The sequence below is a fragment of the Ornithorhynchus anatinus genome, chromosome 3, assembly GCF_004115215.2.
Source record: "Ornithorhynchus anatinus isolate Pmale09 chromosome 3, mOrnAna1.pri.v4, whole genome shotgun sequence".
Classification (NCBI taxonomy): domain Eukaryota; kingdom Metazoa; phylum Chordata; class Mammalia; order Monotremata; family Ornithorhynchidae; genus Ornithorhynchus; species Ornithorhynchus anatinus.
Window position 1 is genome coordinate 92,545,819 of NC_041730.1, and position 12,040 is coordinate 92,557,858.

At 46.2% G+C, this 12,040-nt stretch overlaps 1 protein-coding gene across 1 annotated transcript in view; it reads left to right on the forward strand.

Annotated features, from left to right (window-relative positions):
- Window positions 1-322: 322 nt before the first annotated feature.
- The window catches only part of LIFR (LIF receptor subunit alpha), an 82,075-nt gene continuing 70,357 nt past the window's right edge, over window positions 323-12,040 (forward strand). The window contains exon 1 of the mRNA XM_029059207.2: window positions 323-420. The gene's annotated coding sequence lies outside the window, so the exon portion shown is untranslated. The remainder of the gene's footprint in view (window positions 421-12,040) is intronic.

Here is a 12,040-nt window from a genome sequence, read left to right on the forward strand (position 1 = left end):
CCATTCCCCCCAGCCCCGGCGGGGGCGCGCACGTCCCTCCCGCGCGCGCCCCCCTTCCCTCCCGCGCGCGCCCGTGCCTGGGGCGGCAGACCGCGCGTTTCCGGTCGGGGCGCGCGCTCGGGAGCGAGCGGGGGGCGGGGGCGGGCGCGCCCCCGTCCGTGAGGGACGAAGCACCGCCCACACTCCCGCCCCGGCCGGAGGCGGGGGCGGGTCGGGAAAGGGGGGGCTCCGCCGCCGCCGCCGCCGCCGCCGCCCGCCCGCCCGCCTCGCCCCGGGACTCGCCCGGACCCACCGAGAGGCCGGGAGGGACCCCCGCCGGAGCCCCCGCCCGCCTCCCCTCCCCTCCGCCCGCCCCGTCGCAGGGCAGCCTGGCGGGAGGCGGACGGACATGGACGAGTAGCGGCCCCGAGGACTGTCCGGGTGAGTGCGGGCGGTCGGGGGGTTCGGGGGACCCCGGGGGGTCGGGGGGGGCGCCGCTCCTCCCCGCCGGGCCCGGCCTCCCCCGCCGCACGGCCCGGGGCCCCGACCGCCCCCCCCCAGGACCGGTCCCGGCCCGCACACGCATTCATTCATTCGTTCACTCGTCATTCAGTCGTTGATCGAGCGCCGACTCTGTGCGGGGCGCTGGGCTGAGCCCCTTGGAATGGCTCATTCGGCGGCAGATCAATTCGTTAATTCATGTTGATATTGCATTCATTCATTCACTCATCCGTTCACTCATTCATTCACTCATTCAATCAGTTATCGAGCTCCGACTCTGTGCGGGGCGCTGGGCTGAGCCCCTTGGAATGGATCATTCGGCGGCAGATCAGTTCATTGATTATTGTTGGTATTGCATTCATTCATTCACTCATCCATTCACTCATTCGGTCATTTATTGAGCTCCGACTCTGTGCGGAGCGCTGGGCTGAGCCCCTTGGAATGGCTCATTCGGCGGCAGATCAATTCGTTACTTCATGTTGGTATTGCATTCATTCATTCACTCATCCATTCACTCATTCAGTCGGATTTACCGAGCGCCGACTCTGTGCGAAGCGCTGGGCTGAGCCCCTGGGAACGGACAATTCGGCAGCAGATCAGTTCGTTAATTCATGTTGGTGTTGCATTCATTCACTCATGCGGTCGTATTTTGAGCAGTGACTTTGTGCAGAACGCTGGGCTGAGCCCCTGGGAATGGCCAGTTCGGCTGCAGATTAATTCGTTAATTCATGTTGGTATTGCATTCGTTCATTCACTCGTTCAGTCATTTATCGAGCGCCAACTATGTGTGGAGCGCTGGGCAGAGCCTCTTGGAATGGCTCATTCGGTGGCAGATCAATTCGTCAATTAATGTTGGTATTGCATTCATTCGTTCACTCATTCATTCACTCATCCATTCACTCATTCAGTCATTTATTGAGCGCCGACTATGTGCGGGGCGCTGGGCTGAGCCCCTTGGAATGGCTCATTCGGCAGCAGATCAATTCGTTGATTATTGTTGGTATTGCATTCATTCATTCACTCATCCATTCACTCATTCATTCACTCATTCAGTCATTTATCGAGCGCCGACTATGTGTGGGGCGCTGGGCTGAGCCCCTTGGAATGGCTCATTCGACGGCAGATCAATTCGTTGATTATTGTTGGTATTGCATTCATTCATTCACTCATCCATTCACTCATTCAGTCATTTATTGAGCGCCGACTATGTGCGGGGCGCTGGGCTGAGCCCCTTGGAATGGCTCATTCGACGGCAGATCAATTCGTTGATTATTGTTGGTATTGCATTCATTCATTCACTCATCCATTCACTCATTCAGTCATTTATTGAGCGCCGACTATGTGCGGGGCGCTGGGCTGAGCCCCTTGGAATGGCTCATTCGGTGGCAGATCAATTCGTTGATTATTGTTGGTATTGCATTCATTCATTCACTCATCCATTCATTCATTCAGTCGGATTTGTCGAGCGCTGACTATGTGCGGAGCGATAGGCTGAGCCCCTTGGAATGACTAATTTGGCAGCATGATCAATTCCTTAATTCATGTTGGTATTGCATTCATTCATTCACTCATTGCCAATCACTCATTCAGCCGTCAGTCGGATTTATCGAGCGCCGACTATGTACTGAGCGCTGGGCTGAGCCCCTTGGAATGGCCAGTTCGGCTGCAGGTTAATTCGTTAATTAATGTTGGTATTTCATTCATTCACTCAGTCATTTATCGAGCGCCGACTATGTGCGGAGCGCTGGGCTGAGCCTCTTGGAATGGACAGTTCAGCAGCAGATTAATTCACGAATTAATGTTGGATTCCATTCATTCAATCGTATTGATTGAACGCTATGTGCAGAGCACATAAGGGTCTGCACTATGTGCAGAGCACTGGACTAAGCGCTTGTGTGCCCAGCGCTGGCGGAGGTACAAGGGCATCGGGGTGTCCCCACGTAGGGCTCACGGTCTCCATCCCTATTTTAGTAATAAAAATAATAATATTTTAACTTTAATAATAAAATGATGGCGTTTGTTGAGCGCAGACTATGTGCCAAGCGCTGTTCTCAGCTCTGGGGGTGATCCAGGGTCATCAGGGAGTCCCACGTGGGGCTCCTAGTCTTAATCCCCATTTAAATAATATCAATGATGGCATTTGCTGAGCGCTTACTGTGTGCCAAGCGCTATTCTTAGCGCTGGGGGAGATCCAGGGTCATCAAGTTGTCCCCACAAGGGGCTGACAGTCTCCATCCCCATTTCAATAATAATAATGATGGCGTTTGAGCGTTTACTATGTGCCAAGCGCTGTTCTCAGCGCTGAGGAGAGGTCCAGGGTCATCAGGTTGTCCCACGTAGGGCTCACAGTCTCCATCCCTTTTTTAATAATAATAATGATGGCGTTTGTTGAGCGCTTACTATGTGCCAAGCAATGTTCTCAGCGCTGGGGGAGATACAAGGTCATCAGGTTGTCCCACGTAGGACCCGCAATCTCCATCCCTATTTTAATAATAAATAATTATGGCGTTTGTTGAGCACTGACTATGTGCCAAGCACATTTCTCAGCGCTGGGGGAGATACAAGGTCATCAGGTTGTCCCACGTAGGGCTCACAGTCTCCATCCCTATTTTACAGATGAGGTAACTGAGGCACAGAGGAGTGAAGTGACTTACCCAAGGTCACACTGCTGACAAAAGGCCCAGCCGGGATTAGAACCCATAGAATCCATTAGAACAGAGAGAGAGACCATCCCTGCCCCACAACGGACTCACAGTCTAAAAGGGGGAGACAGACAACAGAACAAGTTGTCAGGCTACAATACCATCAAAATAGAAAAATAGAATCATAGATATATACACATCATTAATAAAATAGAGTAATAAATAATATATACAAATATACACAAGTGCTGCGGGGAGGGGAAGAGGGTAGAGCAGAGGGAGGGAGAAGGGGCAATGGGAAGGGGAGGAGGGGCAGAGGGAAAGGGAGGGCTCAGTCTGGGAAGGTCTCCTGGAGGAGGTAAGATCTCATTCATTCATTCAGGGGTATTTATTGAGCACTTACTGTGTGCAGAGCACTGTACTAAGCGCTTGGAATGTACAGTTCGGCAACACAGTCCCTACCCCACACAGCGGGCTCACAGACAGACAGCAAAGCCAAACAAGCAGGCCTCAATACCATCAAAATAGATAAAGAGAATCATAGATGTAGACATATTAATAAAATAGAGTAATTAATATATACAAATATACACAAGTGCTGGGGGGAGGGGAAGGGGTAGAGCCGAGGGAGGGAGAAGGGGGAATGGGGAGGGGAGGAGGGGCAGAGGGAAAGGGAGGGCTCAGTCTGGGAAGGCCTCCTGGAGGAGGTGAGCTCTCAGTAGGTTTTTGAAGAGGGGAAGAGAGTTAGTTTAGAGGATGTGAGGAGGAAGGGCATTGCAGGACAGTGGGAGGACGTGGGCCAGGGAAGAACGAGGCCCAGTGAGGAGGTGAATCTCTAAAAACCCTGCCCTCCAAAGGAGCCACCCACCTTGGACCGATCCTTACTAATCATCGTCGGATTTCGTCATTCATTCATTCAATCGTATTTATTGAGCGCTTACTCTGTGCAGAGCGCCGTACTAAGCGCTTGGAATGGACAATTCGGCAACAGATAGAGACAATCCCTGCCCATTGACAGGCTCACAGTCTAAAAGGGGGGAGACAGCAAAGCAAACCAGAACAAAACAAGACAACTTCATCGAGATAAATGGAATCAAGGAGATACACACCTCATTAACAAAATAAATAGGGTAATAAATCATATATACAAATGAGCACAGTGCTGAGGGGAAGGGGGAAGAACAGAAGGACAAGGGGGCTCAGTCTGGGAGGGCTTCCCGGAGGAGGTGAGCTTTCAATAGGGCTTTGAAGAGGGGAAGAGAGTTGAGTGACAAGCGCTGTTCTAAGCACTGGGGAGGGGGATGCGAGGTCGTCTGGGTGTCCTTCGTGGGTCTCCTGGCCTTCATCCCCATTTGGTAGACGAGGGGACTGAGGCCCAGGGAATAATAATGATGATAGTATGGGTTAAGCGCTTACTATGCGCTAAGCGCTGGGTGGGGGCGATACAAGGTCATCAGACTGTCCCTCTTGGGGCTCCCGGCCCTCATCCCCATTTGGCAGACGAGGGGACTGAGGCCCAGGGAATAATAATGATGATGGTATTTGTTAAGCGCTATGTGCCAAGCACTGTTCTAAGCGCTGGGATGGATAAGGGTCATCAGGTTGTCCCACGGGGGGCTCCCAGTGTTAATCCCCACCTGAGGGAAGCGAGGCCCTGAGAAGTGAAGCGGTTTGCCCAAGGTCACACGGCAGACCAGTGGCAAGACCCACGTCCTCTGCCGCCCAACCCCGGGGGTCTTGCCACCAAGACACCCTGCTTCCCTGTCGAGCGTGAAGGTCTTAACACTGAGCTGAACGCTTCCTCCATGCGCCCCCATCCATCCTATTTATTAAGATGCCTACTAAGTGCGGAACACTGGACTAAGCGCTGGGGAGATGGAACCACTCTTTTCTCCACGGCTTAGGGAAAACTGGATAATCAGTCGTACTTAGCGGGCACTTACTGTGTGAGGAGCACTGTGAGCGGAGTGACTTTGTGTCGTTGGGATGGGGAACGACCCCAGACTGTGAGCTCGCTGTGGGCAGGGATTAGTTTATTGTTGTATTGGACTTTCCCAAGCGCTTAGCACAGTGCTGCGCACCCAGTAAGCGCTTAATAAATACGATTGAATCATTCTGCCCTCCCCTCTCTAGCCGCATCCTGGCATGCTTCGGTCAGAAACCAAGGTGGGAGGAAAGAAATCCATTTATTTCAAACCCTTTTATTTTCTCCAGCATGCTTGGTGATTGAAATGGATTTATCCTTTAGTTCTTCAAAAAGACAGTCTTAATTAGGCTGTTTACATCCCTCCCTCTACTCTGCCCCCACAGCATTTGTGCCTATTTGTATATATTATTTATCGCTCTTTTTATTTTATTAATGATGTGTCTATATCTATGATTCTATTTATCAATTTTGATGGTATTGAGGCCTATTTGGTTTGTTTTGTTGTGTGTCTCCCCCTTTTTAAGCTGTGAGCCCGTTGTGGGGCAGGGATTGTCTCTATCTGTTGCTGAATTGTACATTCCAAGCGCTTAGTACAGTGCTCGGCACATAGTAAGCGCTCAGTAAATACAACTGAATGAATGAAATCCTTACCGTGTGCCAAGCCCTAAGTTAACACGGGAATAAAATGCAAGATATGTTATCAGGCAAGATTTGGAGGCTTTTGTGGGACAGAGATTGAGATAGGAAACTGGGGATGTTGGAGAATTTTCGAACCGGTCGCTTACTGGGACGAGAGAGTGTCCCGAGTCTCTCTAGGAGTTGATGTAATGTGGACTGACATTTATTCAGTCATATTTATTAAGCGCTTACTGTGTGCAGAGCACTGTACTAAGCGCTTGGGAAAGTACAACCATCAACAGTGGCTTTCCCTGCCCACAACGAGCTCCCAGTTGGAGGGGGGAGGGAGACATCAATACAGATAAATAAAATTGCAGATAAATACATCAGCGCTGTGAGGGATGAGTCTCAGAGACTTGCTAATTATTCGGGAGAGGAAAGACTTCTTTGATTTCCGAAATTATTTTTCTAAGTCGCCTAAGCAGTTTAGAGTTATTTGCCAGTAGTGTGAAAGGAGCTGAAAAATCCCAAGCCCTGGTGTCCTACGGAATATATTTTCAGCAGGTAATGGCCTACCAGGTATCTCAGCCCATGACCTTTCATTAAAGGGGAGTTAATATTCCAGTGGTGTTTAGTACAGTTAACTCTTAAAACTTTGTTTTACAATATTTAAAAGTCTCTTGCATTCCAGCCCCCAAACAAAAGGGTTTGGGATATGTCTTGCCGATACGTGCAGAGGGAAAAAAAAAAACCTGCAGCATTTTTGTAAAACATGGAAATCAGCGTTTCTTGGTCTTTTCTGCATAATTTTATATTTCGTTTTCTGACCATTCGATTTACATGGTGTCTGGAATTCCAAATTATATCATTATAAATATAGGGTACACATTTGCTAGGTATTTTGTAAAGCAGGGCTACATTCAGTGTGGCGATGTGGTGACGAGAACTAAGATGAAAAATAACTCTGGAAACATTGAAACCTATGGCATTGCTTCTTTGTCCTTGCAAAAGATAACTAGCATCGTTTTGGATACTGTGAGCTCGTCGTGGGCAGGGGACGTGGCTATCAACTCTGGATCGAACAGTCCCAAACATTTAGGACAATGTTCTGTGCAAAGTAAGCGCTCAATAACAATAATTATTGTATGTGTTAAGCGCCTACTATGTGCCAGACACTGTACTAAGCAATATAATACCATTGATTGCCATGACTGCTCCCCTCCCCGCCACCCACCTTTCTCAAGCCACTTTGCTTTCAAAACGCTGAAAGCTTAATCTTTGGGTTTATCTCTTGTGCTTCTGGGAATGTGAAAATTGCTGCAATACAATAGATTTACAGATCCCTTGTGTGGCATCTATGTTAGGTTCTCATTCTTCACATTGAAGATAACATTTGCCTTCGGTATAAACATTTAAGTCTGCAAGGGAGAAAAAAAAATCACTGGGCAGTTATCAGTAAAAAGGAGAGTTGAGACAATCCTTTGGGTCATCAGTGTACATATTAACAGATTTGTGCTTTTAGTTGAATTATCCAAATTTCCTCAGCCCTTCATTTTGCATTGCCTGTATAGATCTTGCTATTAATTATAATGGAAGGATTCTTTATGCTTTTTGAATCAGGATAAATTTGTTTGAAGTATACTTAACAGTTTTATTTTTTTTTTCCTTCCAAGGCATATTATACTTTTGTCAGATTTGCATAAGCTTACAGGATATCGAATCGGACAGTTTACTGAACTGTGACTTACTAGAACAAGATGTGCTTTTAGATAGGGTGACTCCAATAGTTGATATATTTTTTTCTTTTTAAGGAAGATCTAAGTTATTTAAACGTAAGGTTTACAGAGACTCTCATGTCCTGCTGGCTGTTTTCTGATTAACTTAATTAGATGATGTGATCTAGTAATTAGACAAAATAAAGCTCTAACATAGTGATTAAAAGAGGAATGTGCGTCTTCATTGGTAGGTAACATGTGGAAACTTGTGGCATTTCTTCTCCAACATTTAATCTGCTGGTTACTTAATTTTTTATTTTTAAATAATATACATGGATCTAATTTATTGTAAACTGAAGGTTTGGGAAAAGGAAAGATTTTGACTGTTTATGTCAAAGGTGAGGGTAGGAATTAGATTTGAGTATTCAAAATCTCTTCCCTGGATGCAGTCATATAGACCTGTTTCCTCCCCCCTCCACCCTCCCATTGTTCCCCGAATTAGGGATTCCTTACACACTTGTCGTGAGTGATAATCCTGCATCCTGCACCAGTGAACTAGGAAAATGAACCTATGGCATGGACCGTAAAACAGTGAGTGCCCAGTTTTGGTTTGAGGGTTACACCCAAAGGGAGGACATCAGTGACTCACTGTTAGCCTGGGGAATCAATCAGTGTTTTTTGTGGAGCACTTACTGAGTGAAGAAAGAACTCCTCCTCTTCCCACCCAAACCCTGTCCTTCCCCAGACCTTCCATCACTGTGGACAACACCATCATCCTCTCTGCCTTACAAACTCATAAACTTCTTATCCTCGGCTCCTTTCTCTCAATCAGTCTGCCAGTCAATCCTCAACTCCTCACTCTTTGAACTCTCACATTCATTCTTTTGCTAACTCTTTTCAGTTTATCTTCCACAGTATTTCCTGGATCTACCTCCCCACCAGCCAATCCCTCAAAATATTCCTCCTAGACTACTGAATGATTCTCTTCTCTGTACTAAGTGCTTGGCAGAAGAGTTGGTAGCATGATCCCTGCCCACCAGGAGCATAGTAGAGAGGGGCAGACAAACATGGAAATAAATTACAGATAGGGAAAACGGCAGGGTAAAATTATCCTCCCTTTTTTTTTTCATTTTATTAGGACTGGTTAACTCTCACTACATGCCAAGCATTGTACTAAATACTGGAGTAAGCCGGTTGGACACAATCCCTGTTCCGCTTAGGGCTCACAGTTTTTAAATAGGAGAGAGTACAATTTAATCCCCATTTTACGGAGGCACAGAGAAGTTAAGTGACTTACCCAGGGTCACAGAGTAGACAAAGTGGCCGAGCCAGGATTAGAACCCAGGCTCTGACTCCCAGACCCGAGCTCTATCCACACTAGACCACCCTGCTTCTCACGCTGCTGTTTGAGTGAGGCATTTGTTGTAACTGAAGTAGAATAGGGATTCAAATTTCAGAGCATCTTACTGCTGATGTAGTTGGGGGGATTAGTCATTGTAGACCATTAAATGATTTCTCTCAGCAGTTTATGATCTGTATTATTGGACAGAAGTGGCATGAATCATAGCAAAATACAAACGCGTGGAAGGATGTGACCCCATGACCTAGTGTAGCAACTAACACATGGAAGCGGCCCTGAGTTTATGAAGCCTTGAGAGCTTCCGCCGTGTCCTGAGGAGGCTGCAATATGGGAGTGCAACAGAGGGAAGGTAGCCTTGTAGCCTGTAAGAGTCGAAGTCAGTGCAGATAATTCTATATTTTGACTAACGATCTCGACCGACCCCAAAGTGCTTGTCTCTTCCCAAAGATGAGCAGTTTACTATCTAAAAACAATGCTATTTCATTCATTCATTCATTCAGTCGTATTTACTGTGTGCAGAGCACTGTACTAAGCATTTGGAATGTACAATTCAGCAACAGATAGAGATAATCCCTGCCCAACAATGGGTTTACAGTCTAAAAGAGGGGAGACAGCAAAACAAAACAAGTTGGTATCAATACCCTCAAGAGAGACTTGAGAAATAGTAGTAAGTCTTCTGTTGGAAATGAAATGAGACACGGGACCCGAAAACCTGCACAGACACTGGATTATGTGCCAGTGATGATGATGGTATTTGTTGAGCGCTTACTCTGTGCCAAGCACCGTTCTAAGCACTGGGGTAGTTACAAGGTTGATCAGGTTGTCCCATGTGGGGCTCATAGTCTTAATCCCCATTTCACAGATGAGGTAACTGAGGCCCAGAGAAGTGAAGTAACTTGCCCAAAGTCACACAGCTGATAAATGGAGCCGGGATTAGAACCCATGACCTGACTCCCAAGCCTGTGCTCTTGCCATGCTGCTTTGCTTGCCAGTGACTTGCACAGGACTACTTGTAGTCTCTTTCCTCCATGTCACTCATTTTCCTGCTTCAAACTGAATCAGGACTAGAGTCCTGTTCTCTCGATTCACAGAACAGTGGACTGCAGAGTGGAGTTAAAACCACAGTGACTGTCTTTTTTTTATTAAAAAGTAGATGTTTGATTAGTATGTCCCCAACTTGCATTATACTAGGTCTGACTTGAGACCCGGCCAAGTTTTTGAGCTTCCTGTTCCAAAATTGTATTATTAGCTGTAATGAGGGTATTGGCTATTTGGTGTCTCACTGCCCCTGAAGGTGCTGAAGTCCGTAGGTGAAAGGTGTTGTGTACAAGCATAAAAATGGGAGCCTAGTGTTTTGTGAGATTTGAAAGTAATTGGGTTCAATTTAGAAATTAAGTTGTGAATTGATCTAAAGTTGTCATCAAAGTATTTGAGTGTCTACTCTGCTTAGCATTTGGGAGTCTACAGTAGATGTGGGAGACACAATCCATGCCCACAAAGAGGTTAGTCTGAGAGAAACAGACACTATTTGTAGATGAGGAAGAGGTTATTAAACAGTATGTCCCTTGGAGGCTGAGAGGGGAAAATAGTTGAGAGAATGGAGCCTCTAGAGAAAGATTTCTGGAGGACATGGGGTTTTAGAAGGGCTTTGAAAATGAGAAGAGCTAAGATATGGTGGATTTGAAGGGGGTAAGGAGTTCAGGAAAAGGAGATGAGAGTTGGGAACAAGACACTTGGGAAGCACAGTGGTGTAGTAGAGAAAGCATGGGTCTCTGAGCCATAGGACCTGAGTTCTAATCCAAACTCTTCCACTTGCCTGATGTGTGACCTTAGGCAAATCACTTAACATCTCTACATCTCAGTTTCCTCAACTGTGAAGAAGGGAGTCAGTACCGGTTCTCCCTCCTATTTGATTTTGAGCCTCCATGTGGGACAGTGATTGAATCTGGCCTAATTAACTAGTATCTATCCTAGCACTTACAACAGTGATTGGCACAGAGTGAGCACTTTAACAAATACCATTTTAAAAAAAGGCACAGAGGGAAGGTTTTCTTAGGAAGAATGGAGAATGTGGGCTGAATATAGTAGAGCGAAATGGAGATAGCTGATGGGAGTGTCTTAAAGCCAATGTGGTCAGGAGAATTTTGAGGAATGAAGAAATGTGTGCAGAATGAAGTGTTAGTGTAGCCTGTGGAAGAAAACCTGAAAGAAGTTAACGGACTGAATGTGAGAGTTGAAAGAGTGAGGGGTCGAGGATAATGCCATGGTTACAGGCTTTGATTAGAAAGATTGTTGGTGTTAACTGAGTTGGGTGTAGTTAGGCGGAGGCGATTTGTGGAGGAAGATGGATTCAGTTTTAGCCATAAGATGCTGATGGACCATCCTTGTGGAGCTGTCTTGGAGGCAAGCAGAAATGTGAGAGTGCCGAGAAGGTGAGATGATTTGGGAGCATTCCACCGAAAAAGGCTGAATCCATGGGAGCTGTCAGTCCCTGAGAGATTGAGTGGAATATGAAAAGATAAGGGGGCTCAGAAGAGAGCCTTGAAGAACACCCACAGTTAGGGAGTGAGGCAGAAAGAGACAGAGTGAGCTACCTGAGAGGCAGGAGAAGCCCAGAGAGAACTCTTGTGTAACTAAGATTAGATAGTGTTTCCAGGAAGAGTGTGGTGTCTTGGGAAGGGCAAGGTGGCTGAGAGGTCAAGGAGAATCGGGATGAATACAGACAGTTTTGAGATGAACAAATGTTATCAGCATGGAATTTTTCCTGAGAACTGAACAAAAATTAAAAAAAAATCAGTTCTTTTTATGGAATTTCAGTTTTTTAAAAGGAGACCTGAAGTGGTGTGTATAAATTCTCCCCCCACCCCAATGTGGTGATGTGGGGGATGTTCTAACTCACATATGTTTTTTTCTTGGCAGAGTGCTTGGCAGAGTAAGTAATCTTAAGAGAGAGTTCAGCTGTGCCCTTTTTTAAAAGGAGATTTCAGCCACACTTAGAGCATTTTACTTTATTGAACTCAGATCATTTAAGTACCTTGTAGCAATAACTACCATAAGTGGGTTAAATATCCATAAAATATTTATAGAACGGTATAAACAACTTGTCAGTAGCTTCTACTGAAAGTATATTAAAGGTATTTTTAAGAGATTCTGTCCCTGTGGTTGTTACAGGAATTTAATTGATTTTTTTTTTAATCAATCAAATAAGGGATTCCTGAAACTAGATCTATACTTCTTGATAAATACTGTTGTATTAGCATGAATAATGTTGAACTTGGGTAATTTTTTCTTTTTTCTT